Raw genomic sequence first — 11,525 nt, 5'->3', positions numbered from 1 at the left:
TTTCTCCTGAGACAAAACAACATTAAATATCCGTAGGGTGTCTTGACAGAACAAAATTAAAGATTAAAGAAAATGAAAGACCATTACAAACAATTAACAGATATTAAAACAGTGATTGGCTGTGAAAGCATGTGTGGTCCATAAACACAATTAGGATGTATAATTTGTCCTTCAGAATACATGCGAATTGTATCCGGCGGGAAAATCCTTTATTTTTTGTTGAATTTAGTAATATATCAAAGGATACTCTCTGACTGTAATGAATAGAAGCTGATGGTAGTTCATATGTCTCAGCCCTTGGAAATTACTTAAGGATGCCTGCCAATCGCTGTTTTAATATCTGTTAATTGTTTGTAATTGTCTTTAATTTTCTTTAATCTTTAATTTTGTTCTGTCAAGACACCCTACGGACATTTAATGTTGTTTTGTCTCAGGAGATATCGGACTATCATTTCTTAAGGACATATATTAAAAACTAAGTTTTAATTCACGAATCTAACACAGATTTCACATTGAAATTGTTTTATAAGAGTGCGCCCACAAAGAAGTCTACTTTCTTTCCCTTGTACAGCAGACATTAGAGACCCTTATCAACATGTTACAATGTGCTGCACTATATAAGAAACTGCTAATAATAATTACGCTACAAACACACACTGCTGAAGGAGGAAACACACACAATGGTGTCACAATGATCTGTGCACATCACATATTGCTGCCCCCAGGTATCCTGTCCACTAGTTACAATGCACTCTGTGCATACAAGTTCACAGCCTGTATATGCAAGTCCATCTCCATGGGCACAGATGCTGGCAGGGACAGTGAAAGCAGGCACGGGGTGTCACACTGGCTCGCTGCATGTACACAGTGCTCGCATCTTGGCGCAGTGACAATGAGAGGCCCTCACAGTTGCAGAGGAGTGTGGCGACACTGCACTGGGTGAGCGGGCCCTGTCACTAACAGGTGCTGAGGCACAGGCAGAGGCGTAACTAGGGTCTTTGGTGCCCAGGGCAAGATGAAGAACACCCCCACCTCCAAAACTATGTGAGCATGCCAAAGGTGTTTGCCAAAACATGGACATGGCCACTGAAAATGTTGACACATCACCCATTTCTTGTCACCGTGGGAACATTCCTTTCCATTTCATAAGCACCTTACCTATATGATTTCTCACAATGGGGAATCTCTAAAGAAATGTATCCTCCCTTGGAAGATGGCATCATCCGTAAAATGCCTGTTTGTGTAGGAATATTACCAAGGTCGTCATCATACAACAGAGGTTCAACCAGACTCGTGCCCCCTGTGTCACTTGCTTCCCCCTTGTATGTCTCAGCCACACCATATCCCCCACTGCATCATCTCTCAATACACATTATCTTCCCCACTGCATCATCTCTCAGACCCCCTTTATTCTTTGTCTCTCTGTGTTGTCATCCCCCCCTTGTTCTATGTCTCTCTGCCCCCCTTTTATGTTTCTCTGTGTGTCTCCACTCCCTCTTCTATGTCTCTCTATGTGTCTCCCTCCCTCCCCTTTCTATGTCTCTCTGTGTGTTCCCCCTCCCACCTCTATGTCTCGTTATGTGTCCCCCCACTCCCTCTTATATGTCTCTCTGTATCCCCTCCCCCTTCAATGTCTCTCTTTGTGTCTTCCCCCTCTCCCTACTATGTCTCTCTTCACCCCCACTTGTATGTCTCTCTATGTGTGTGCCCTCCCTCCCTCTTCCATGTTTCTATGTGTCCTGTCAGCCACCCTCACCTTCAGGGAAGAAGGAGCCAATGGATGTTGAGGCTCAGGGAGCATTGGCGTTGAACTCATTGCAGCAGTAGTGACAATGTAGTCAAGTCACCAAGCACCACCATGGGCCTTGCTCGGTGGCGCAATGGTAGGTGGGTGGATGGTGCGGGTGCGGCACCAGGGTGACCGGCAGTACAGGTACGACAGGTTGGGAACAGTTGGACAAGCCCAATCCAACCCTGCCCATTGCCTGCGGGGTTCAACTGAAAAAAAATAAAACTACAGCTCCCGACAGCCCTTGCTGCCAGGAACTTTCGGCAGCAAGTGCTGCTGGGAGTTGTCATTTATTTTCAGTTTCTTCACTGTAGTGCTGGCTCCTGCTCACTCAGATTAAGTTGTGTCACGGGGTCCTCTCAGACTTGCCGGGCCCTAAGCGGCTCCTTTGGCCTCCTAGCAGTAAATCTGTCTCTGCATGGAAGAGAGGTCATGCACAATGTCCCACCTACAAAGTGATGTATATAAATTACATACATTGAGCTACCTTGGAACCCCCTTCCAGGGTATCTCAATGTATGTAATTTTAGATATATATATATATATATATATATATCACCCTGTAGGTGGGACATTGTGCATTATCTCCCTTCCATGACATGACCACTGAACATAATCATAATATAATTATGTTTATACTTTTTATACTCATATATTTAAATAAAAGAAAAATGAAAAAATGCGACAAGTGGGATGTATACTGACATGCCTACAGCCATAATATCCAGGCCACCGATCAGTCAGGCAGAAGTCAGTCTCACCCCCTGGTCGATTATGCCCTCCACTGGCAGGAACACCCCCGGCCCCCATCAACAAGCAGAAAGGATGAGGATCACCCCCTTAGCTCCACCCCCCCCAGCAGCCATCACCGCACACAGTTTAAAGGCAGCCTAACCACAGCTGTGATACTCACTGAGTAGCAGTGAGTCACTCTCCTTCTTCAATCCTCTGTTCGGCCACAGCGCACTCAGATGGTCAGTGACCTCACTCCTATGGCTGGGCAGATGGTCTCTCATCTCTAATCACTCCCGCAGCTCGCTCCATCTCCATGCTGCAGTGCTGGTCAGTCACATGGAGGAGAGGAGGATGGGGCTACACTGTGGGCATGAGCTGGTGCTGGTCCCAGTGGCAGCTGAACAATCAGCGTGCACTGACAGCCTTCTGGGGCCGGGCCGGCTCAGATGCATATAAAAAAAATCCTCTGCTGACGCTACTTATGGCAATCTATGGCAGTGGCCGGGCCCCATGAGACTCACAGGTCCCTAAGCGTATGCCTGGGTTGCCTAACGGAAAATCCGCCCCTGGGCACATGTCAATTCTAAAGTGCCTGTGCTCATGTTGACCTCCATATGTTACCAGGTGTACAGCATCTGTCTGGTCAATCAGACCTTGTAGATTTGTTCAGTGCAGGAGGGTCTTTAGCATGACATTGCATTTGGCACCAGAATCTATTTTTTTCAGTATATTTCTTTTGTGTTTGACACAGAGGCTGGTAGTGATTTTTCCCTTTTCATTGAACAGATCTTCTGGCAAGTGATGGACAAAAGATTATTTGTCGAGGCTACTGGGAGTGTGAAATACAAATCGGCGAGACGTGTTTGCCCAAACAAGGGTGAGTCATCACAGAGATACATGAAACTGGGGTGCCAGTAGTGATCCTGGACATGAACATCTTACAAAATTGTCCTCATGAACTGGTAGTTGCCCTTAAGAATGAAGTTGAGGTGCATGAGAAAAGAAATATTCAGAAAATTATAAAGACTCTCCAGGCTCAACAAAACTTTGTGAATGCCAATGGCTGTGTAGGGAAAATCCGTATTTCAGAGTGTGGCGCATTAAGACTAGAATCAAACTCGGAAACAGTCATCTGGTGCAAGAGTAAGATTTGGCCAGGGGGCCATGACTATGAGGTGATGGTTGAACCAGATTCCCATGGAACACAGTCAAAGGCAGTCATCGCCAGAAGTGTAGTACGGGTCAAGAAGGGACGGTTGCGAGTCCGATTCTTAAATCCCTTTGATCTTCTAGTTTATCTGTATAGGAACCAACCAGTCACCACGTTGACCAAGATAAACTTCCAAAACCTTTACCCCTATTCGATTCTGGTGTACAAGCCAATGTCCAAATAGAAAAGAATGTACCAGAAGGAGACAGACTGCTGTGGTGGGAAGCGATTTAAATAGGAATGCCTGAGATCACAGAGGAACAGAGATCTGGAGTACTGAAGGTTGTTTGGAAAAATCAGGTGGCATTCAGTCAAACACCGGGAGATTTTGGCTGTGTGGAAACTATACAACACCATATTCCAACTGGAAATCATTCCCCCCGATCAGGGAGTGTCACCACCCTTTAGCTCCAGCAATGTACCAACCTGTGAAGAAGATGCTGAAAGAAATGAAGGATCATAGAGTAATTAGAGAAAGTTATAGTCCATTGGTGATTGGTTGGTTCAGAAGAAGGACGGTATGCTAGGATTTTGTGTGGACTATCTCAAACTGAATCAAATTACTCACAAGGATGTTTATCCACTCCCACGTATTGAAGAGACGTTGACTGCACTCAACTGAGCCAAATATTTTTCCACCTTGGATCTTACTAGCGAGTATTGCCAAATACCTGTGGTCCCGGAAGACAGAGTGAAGACGGCTTTTATTACACCAATGGGCCTGTATGAATTCGAGAGAATGCCCTTTGGGCTCTGTAATGTCCCGTGAATGTTCCAGAGGGTTATGGAACATTGTTTAGGACATCAAAATTTTGACATGGTCCTGCTATATCTGGACGATATCATCTTCTTCTCTAGATCGTATGACAAACATCTCCAACATCTTGCAAAGTTCCAAAAATGGAGATATTAAATTCCCACCACCTCTGGAGAATAATCCGCATCAGGATAAAAGATGGCGCTATTGCAACCAAAAAGTTGGGGTACTGTCCTAATTATTTGTAATATATCTGTGTGTGTGAATATTCAGTTCTCCACATTGATATGTAATAAAGGTTCATAAGGTGCTGCCAATTGGTTTAAATAGGGATATATTATCAAATCCCCACAGTTAGAGAAGAAACCAGATATGATTGGGGTGCACACAACCCAACTAATAACAATGATGCTTTATACATTCATTGAAGCTCCCCTGTATTGATATTATCAAATCAAGGCTTAAATGCCTCAAAACACCTAATAGTATAATTTAAAAAGGTATTATTTGTCATATAGGGCCTTAACGGTCCGTTATTGTTTGACGAGCGAAGTATTAAATTCAGGAAAATGTGAGAGAGAATAAAAAGACAAATATAGTGAATAAAGATTAAAAACAATTAGCAGGTGTGTCCATCCCTTTGATTATTATATGTGCTTCCTTAACCACACATTCATGAACCCCAAAAATGAGGCTTAATAAAGTGCTGTATCAGCACTAACTCAGTAGATCTACTTTGTAATCGCCCCGTTGATCAAATAATTTGTGAAATGATAAAGCTGATTTCTCACAGTGAGAGAATGCTGCAATCCACTATTTCAGATGATGATTCACAGTATTAGCAACACATGTATCTAAATGCGTGTACACATGGTGAGATTTATCTGTCCAATCTGTCTGGTGAGAACAAAAATCTGGCAATGGATGAGAGCTAATGACAATCAACCATTTTCTCCCAAACACTGGAAAATGGATTAAAACTATTGATTTAACACATTTTTCCAAACAAACTGATTTACCCTATTTGTTTGAACAACCATTGTCTATTTTCCAGTGGTTGGGAGCAAATGGTCTATTGTCATTTGCTCTCATCCATTACCAGATTTTTGTTCTCACCAGACAGATTGGACAGATATATCTCACCATGGCCAGTATTTACTAAAAATCCGAGTTTGGTCGATTTGTGTTTTTTTTTTCTAAGTCCCAATCCGGGAATTCACTAAGCACCAATCTCGGCAGTGTCTGGTCTATTCGTAATGGTTTGAATGACAACGTCCCGAAATACGAATGAATAGACCATCGGTCAAACGCGGCTGTTATTTCATAGAATACGGGAATTCACTATTCATTCGTATTTGGGTGTTAGTCTCTGAGGGCTCAAATGCGGTCGTATTTTTTTTTTGCGATTTGTTAAAAAAAAGCGGCAAAAAATAGACCTGCTTTTTTCAGTCGTGTTTACATGTGTTGCAAATAAAAAATCACTCACACCTGAATTAGGATGTCTATAAAAGGATGTTAGGCCCATTTCAATACACCTACACTCAGAAATGGCAGCAGGACTGTGTGCCAGTGATCTTTTGAGTGCTGTGGGATTCCTCAGACTCAGACATCAGCCTGGAAGTATATGCACAAGGAGTAAAGTATGACTCTTGTTTGGGCGCACTCTTGTTTAATTATCTAAGTGTTGGTTGATAAATGAAGTGCCTAAAGGTTAATAGTATAGTCTTTTGATTCTGCTCTCTAAAATACGTGAAAACTCAACAAGACAAATTAGACAGAAATAGCCATTGATATGCCAGATGGGAGATGTGTCTCCCAAAAAATTGTAAAATGTTCAGATCTTAATTATGCCTGGATAATTGCATATCAGAAAGTAGCTACATACTATGCTGCCTCCGTCTGCCAAAGATCTGTACAAACTGAGTTTGTATTAATGCAGCCCTAAATTGGGTTAAGTACGTGAGTGGAAGAGCCCACACACTACTAAACAATTCTATTGGTTTGCCACTGTTATGGATAGGTAAATTGTGACGAATAAGGTTCAGGAGGTAGTAGGATTAAGTATAAGTGGTGATACTGCTGTTGGTGTTTCTATAGGGAAGGGAGTCTTCCTACTTCACCGGGTATTCCCTAGCAGTCGCCTGTCTAGGTACTGACCCAGCCCACCTCCGTTTAGCTTCCAAGATCAGACGAGATTGGGCGTGAGCGTAGGGGTATGGTCGTAGAAAGAACTGACCCTATACCACCAATGAGAGTGCACCAAAACGGAAGGATTGGTTCCTCCTCAGGAAAAAGAATACAAGGACTTCGTTGAGAAGGAGAATGACCACAGTCGGGTAAGTGTGAATCTGCTGTCCACGTTAGACTGAAGAGACGGGTTCCTTGAGGGGACACGCTCACCAGAATCGTGGATGAGAGTTCACAGAAGAAAGAAAAGCAAGAAGATATTTGAAGGTAGAGGAGATGTTGAAAGAAGCAATTGAATTAAATACAGTAGGTCCCTTTCGGTCACCTGGGTTGTTTGAATACTGATGGATCCAAGTAATTGTGACGGATAATCAAGCAGGTACCAAAATGACGAGAAAATATTTTATAATAACCATGAAGATAATAATAAATTATTGTAATTGGTACCAATTCACTAAGTAGGTATGGCGTTACTTGTGCATAGCAGACCCTAGTAGTATTTTACAACCAACAAACTAGTATGATATACCACATAACCTTAGAAATCACTAGTAGTAACAGTGGCAAATAATTTTACCATCAACAACAATTGTTGCTTATTTGACATAAATAATGTGTGAGACCGATGGATTGTCACCTCTAAAGTAGTTCCCTGGGTGACAGCTAAATATTGAGGTTTTCAGCAAATAATCCTGTTATTCACATTACTGATGTTCCCAGTGTATGAGTACAACATATTCGCCTAATTCTTTGTTTATACACATCAAGAAATATTATTTCTTTATATTCAATGTAACAGGGACAGGTGTTCTGCTTATGACATCAAGGGATATTTTCTCTTTGTATTCAATGTAACAGGGACAGGTGTTGTGCGATCCCGCAGTGAATCTGCCCTAGGCAGTTTCAAACTGTGTGTATGATGTTTTTGTCCCTCTGAGGGCATGTCACCCAGGGAACTACTACAGAGGTGACAATCCATCGGTCTCACACATTATTTCATGTCAAATAAGCAACAATTTTTGTTGATGGTAAAATTCTTTGCCACTGTTACTACTAGTGATTTCTAAGGTTATGTGGTATATCATACTAGTTCGTTGGTTGTAAAATACTACTAGGGTCTGCTATGCACAAGTAATGCCGTACCTACTTAGTGAATTGGTACCAATTACAAGAATTTATTATTATCTTCATGGTTATTATTATAAAATATTTTCTCGTCATTTTGGTACCTGCTTGATTATCCGTCACAATTACTTGGATCCATCAGTATTCAAACAACCCAGGTGACCGAAAGGGACCTACTGTATTTAATTCAATTGCTTCTTTCAACATCTCCTCTACCCTCAAATATCTTCTTGCTTTTCTTTCTTCTGTGAACTCTCATCCACGATTCTGGTGAGCGTGTCCCCTCAAGGGACCCGTCTCTTCAGTCTAACGTGGACAGCAGTTTCACACTTACCCGACTGTGGTCATTCTCCTTCTCAACGAAGTTCTTGTATTCTTTTTCCTGAGGAGGAACCAATCCTGCTGTTTCGGTGCACTCTCATTGGTGGTATAGGGTCAGTTCTTTCTACGACCATACCCCTACGCTCACGCCCAATCTCGTCTGACCTTGGAAGCTAAACGGAGGTGGGCTGGGTCAGTACCTAGACAGGCGACTGCTAGGGAATACCCGGTGAAGTAGGAAGACTCCCTTCCCTATAGAAACAACACCAACAGCAGTATCACCACTTATACTTAATCCTACTACCTCCTGAACCTTATTCATCACAATTTACCTATCCATAACAGTGGCAAACCAATAGAATTGTTTAGTAGTGTGTGGGCTCTTCCACTCACGTACTTAACCCAATTTAGGGCTGCATTAATACAAACTCAGTTTGTACAGATCTTTGGCAGACGGAGGCAGCATAGTATGTAGCTACTTTCCGATATGCAATTATCCAGGCATAATTAAGATCTGAACATTTTACAATTTTTTGGGAGACACATCTCCCATCTGGCATATCAATGGCTATTTCTGTCTAATTTGTCTTGAGTTTTCACGTATTTTAGAGAGCAGAATCAAAAGACTATACTATTAACCTTTAGGCACTTCATTTATCAACCAACACTTAGATAATTAAACAAGAGTGCGCCCAAACAAGAGTCATACTTTTCTCCTTGTGCATATACTATTGTTTCTCTTTTTTGACACTGGGCGCACCGCCATACGGAAAGATAGGAATTTCCAATAATTATTGTCCATCTCTGGCCCTTACATGATTACGTTTGTACTCTGAATCTAGGTCAGTGCAGGATCCAAAACCCTCCCATCAGCCTGGAAGTACCCAGGGCCAAGAAACTGAACGTGGTCAGCAGGTTGTACAGGTTCCGCGGAGGCTGCGCAGGCCTCTTTTTTTTTTTTTTTTTTTTTAGGGGGCGTTTAAACTTGAACTCATTGTCCGATGATAAGGTCATACAGATGTTCCGTCTAAATCGTAACAACATTTTCCGTCTGTATGACCTTGTCAAACTGGGCCTAGACCCTGAGACAGCACGCTCTCGCCCTATCTCAGGCCTGCACAAACTCCTGGCTGTGTTGCACTTTATGGCTACTGGCAGCTTTCAGGCTGTGTCTGGGGATGTCATAGGAATTTCACAGCCCTCATTTTCCAGAATCTTAACACAGGTGATGTATACCTAATGACCTCTTCTGTTTTGTGTTTGTTTAAATTTCTCGGTGGCCAGTTCTGTCCTAAAATCTCAAGTTTATTGTTCTTTATAATGTTCACAAAGGTTTTGGCTGTTTTGCAGCCCCACATCGAGGCCTCAATCTGCTTCCCTACCCAGGAGTCTCAGTGGCATGCCGTCAGGGTAGATTTCTATGAGCTGGCTGGCATGCCCAATGTGCTTGGAGCCATAGATTGCACACACATTCAGCTGAGACCACCTAGGGGCAGGCAGCACATATATACAAACCGCCATTTTGAACACTCCACAAATGTGCAGGTGGTTTGTGATGCAAATCTCAAAATAATGAGTGTTGTTGCTGGTTACCCTGGGGGCTGCCATGACTCCTTCATCCTCAGTCAGTCATCCCTCTTTGATAAGTTTGAGGACGGACAAATGCCAGATGGATGGCTGCTGGGTATGTAATTTGATATGTGTAGGCCTCCGTATACTTTGTCCAAATACAGGTGCAGATGTATTAACCTGTAGAAGGCATAAGGAAGTGAGAAACCAGTGATCTGTGCAAGGTGATAAAGGCACCAGCCAATCTGCTCCAATATGTAAATTAACATTTAGGAACAGATTGTCTGCTGCCTTTATTACCTTGCACATATCACTGGTTTTTCTATTCCTTATGCCTTCTACAGGTTAATACATCTGCCCCACAGTGTGTTACTTATGTGTTGCTATATCTTAATATGAATCACGTTACTATATCTGTCTTTTAGGTGATGGAGGATATGGCTGTTTCTCTTGGCTTCTAACTCCATTGTCCCGACCTGATACCCCTGCTGAACACAATTACAATAATGCACAAGTCCACACGGAATGTGATAGAAAGATGTTTTGGTGTGCTGAAATCTAGGTTTCGGTGTCTGGATAAGTCTGGTGGCCTTTTGTTGTATAGTCCCTCCAAGGTGACTCAAATTGTGTTCTGCTGCTGCTTTCTTCATAACATGTGTTTGCAACAACATCTGCCACATGTGGAGGAGGAGGAAGAATAAAGCAGCCAGCAAGCAGAGGAATTAGAGACATCTGGTGATACTTGAAGTACTGATGTAGGGAGGCAGGTTAGGCAACAGATCATCAATCGCTATTTCTAAGGTAAGCTTGGTTTGCTTATTTCATTTGTTGTGTCTTCATAAATAGATGTTTTGTTTTTTTATAAAAAATCCATTACTCTGAATGTGTCTGTCTCCTTGACACATACAAACATACCCTCGCTATATGCTAAACAAATGTCGCATGTGTATTATGTGTATTTTTTATTTCAAAACAACAGATTATGAGTGGCATGCATTAAGTCTGGATAAGTGTTCGAAATCTTGCAGTGCTAATTTCTTACAAGCCCACATCATCCATTTAGTATTTCACTTTATCTTTGTGTGTAATGTCCTAAAGCACAGGTTCACAAACTCGGCCCTTAGGAGCACACACAGTGCATGTTGTTCTCGTAACCCAGTAGAAGCACAGGTGTATGAATTACTCACCGACATATGTTAAAAGGTTCACAGGTGGAGCTAATTATGTCACTTGTGATTCTGTGAGTAGACCTGCAAAACATGCACTGTGTGGGTTACTGATGGGCGAGTTTGAGAACCTGTGTTCCCAAAAAACACTCCTCAACATATAATATGTTAGCCTTGAGGAATACATGTGTCCCTATGTGTGATGCACCATCATATTTAAGACTCAGAAACTTACTGTAATCAGGAATAATTTATATCCTAATGTTTGATGCTGTAAACTTGATGTGTAAGTAAATACACAGTTTGCCACACATATTCATTATTATACACCATTCTTTTTGTTCTTGGAAAAAGTACATATTTGTTTGTTTCAGCATCATGTGTAAAAACATGCTTAATAATTTATCACACACACAAACATGTCCCAACAATACTGACATTCATTTGGACCATGTTTTTCAAACAAAACAAAGGCAACATATTACAAGCTTTTTACGCCACTCAATTGTGTTCATCTTGTAATGTTGTATAGATAAGATAGCTAAGATATGTATCACTAACATTGTAATTTGGATTGTCTGCAGGCAAAGAGAATGATTGGAATCTAGAAAGAGTAATGATTAGAAAAAAATCAAGTGGTCACTTTACTTCCTGCTAACATGTATG

The 11,525-nt window shown here is 41.9% G+C and overlaps 2 pseudogenes; one reads left to right on the top strand and one right to left on the bottom strand.

The window, feature by feature from the left end:
* Positions 1-6,599: 6,599 nt before the first annotated feature.
* On the bottom strand, positions 6,600-6,718 carry LOC134949889 (5S ribosomal RNA; annotated as a pseudogene).
* A 1,528-nt stretch (positions 6,719-8,246) lies between these two features.
* On the top strand, positions 8,247-8,365 carry LOC134951541 (5S ribosomal RNA; annotated as a pseudogene).
* Positions 8,366-11,525: the final 3,160 nt, after the last annotated feature.

Source organism: Pseudophryne corroboree, chromosome 1, assembly GCF_028390025.1.
Source record: "Pseudophryne corroboree isolate aPseCor3 chromosome 1, aPseCor3.hap2, whole genome shotgun sequence".
Taxonomy (NCBI): Eukaryota; Metazoa; Chordata; class Amphibia; order Anura; family Myobatrachidae; genus Pseudophryne; species Pseudophryne corroboree.
The sequence above is the reverse complement of the archived record's forward strand: the minus strand, read 5'-3'. Positions and strand labels throughout refer to the sequence as shown.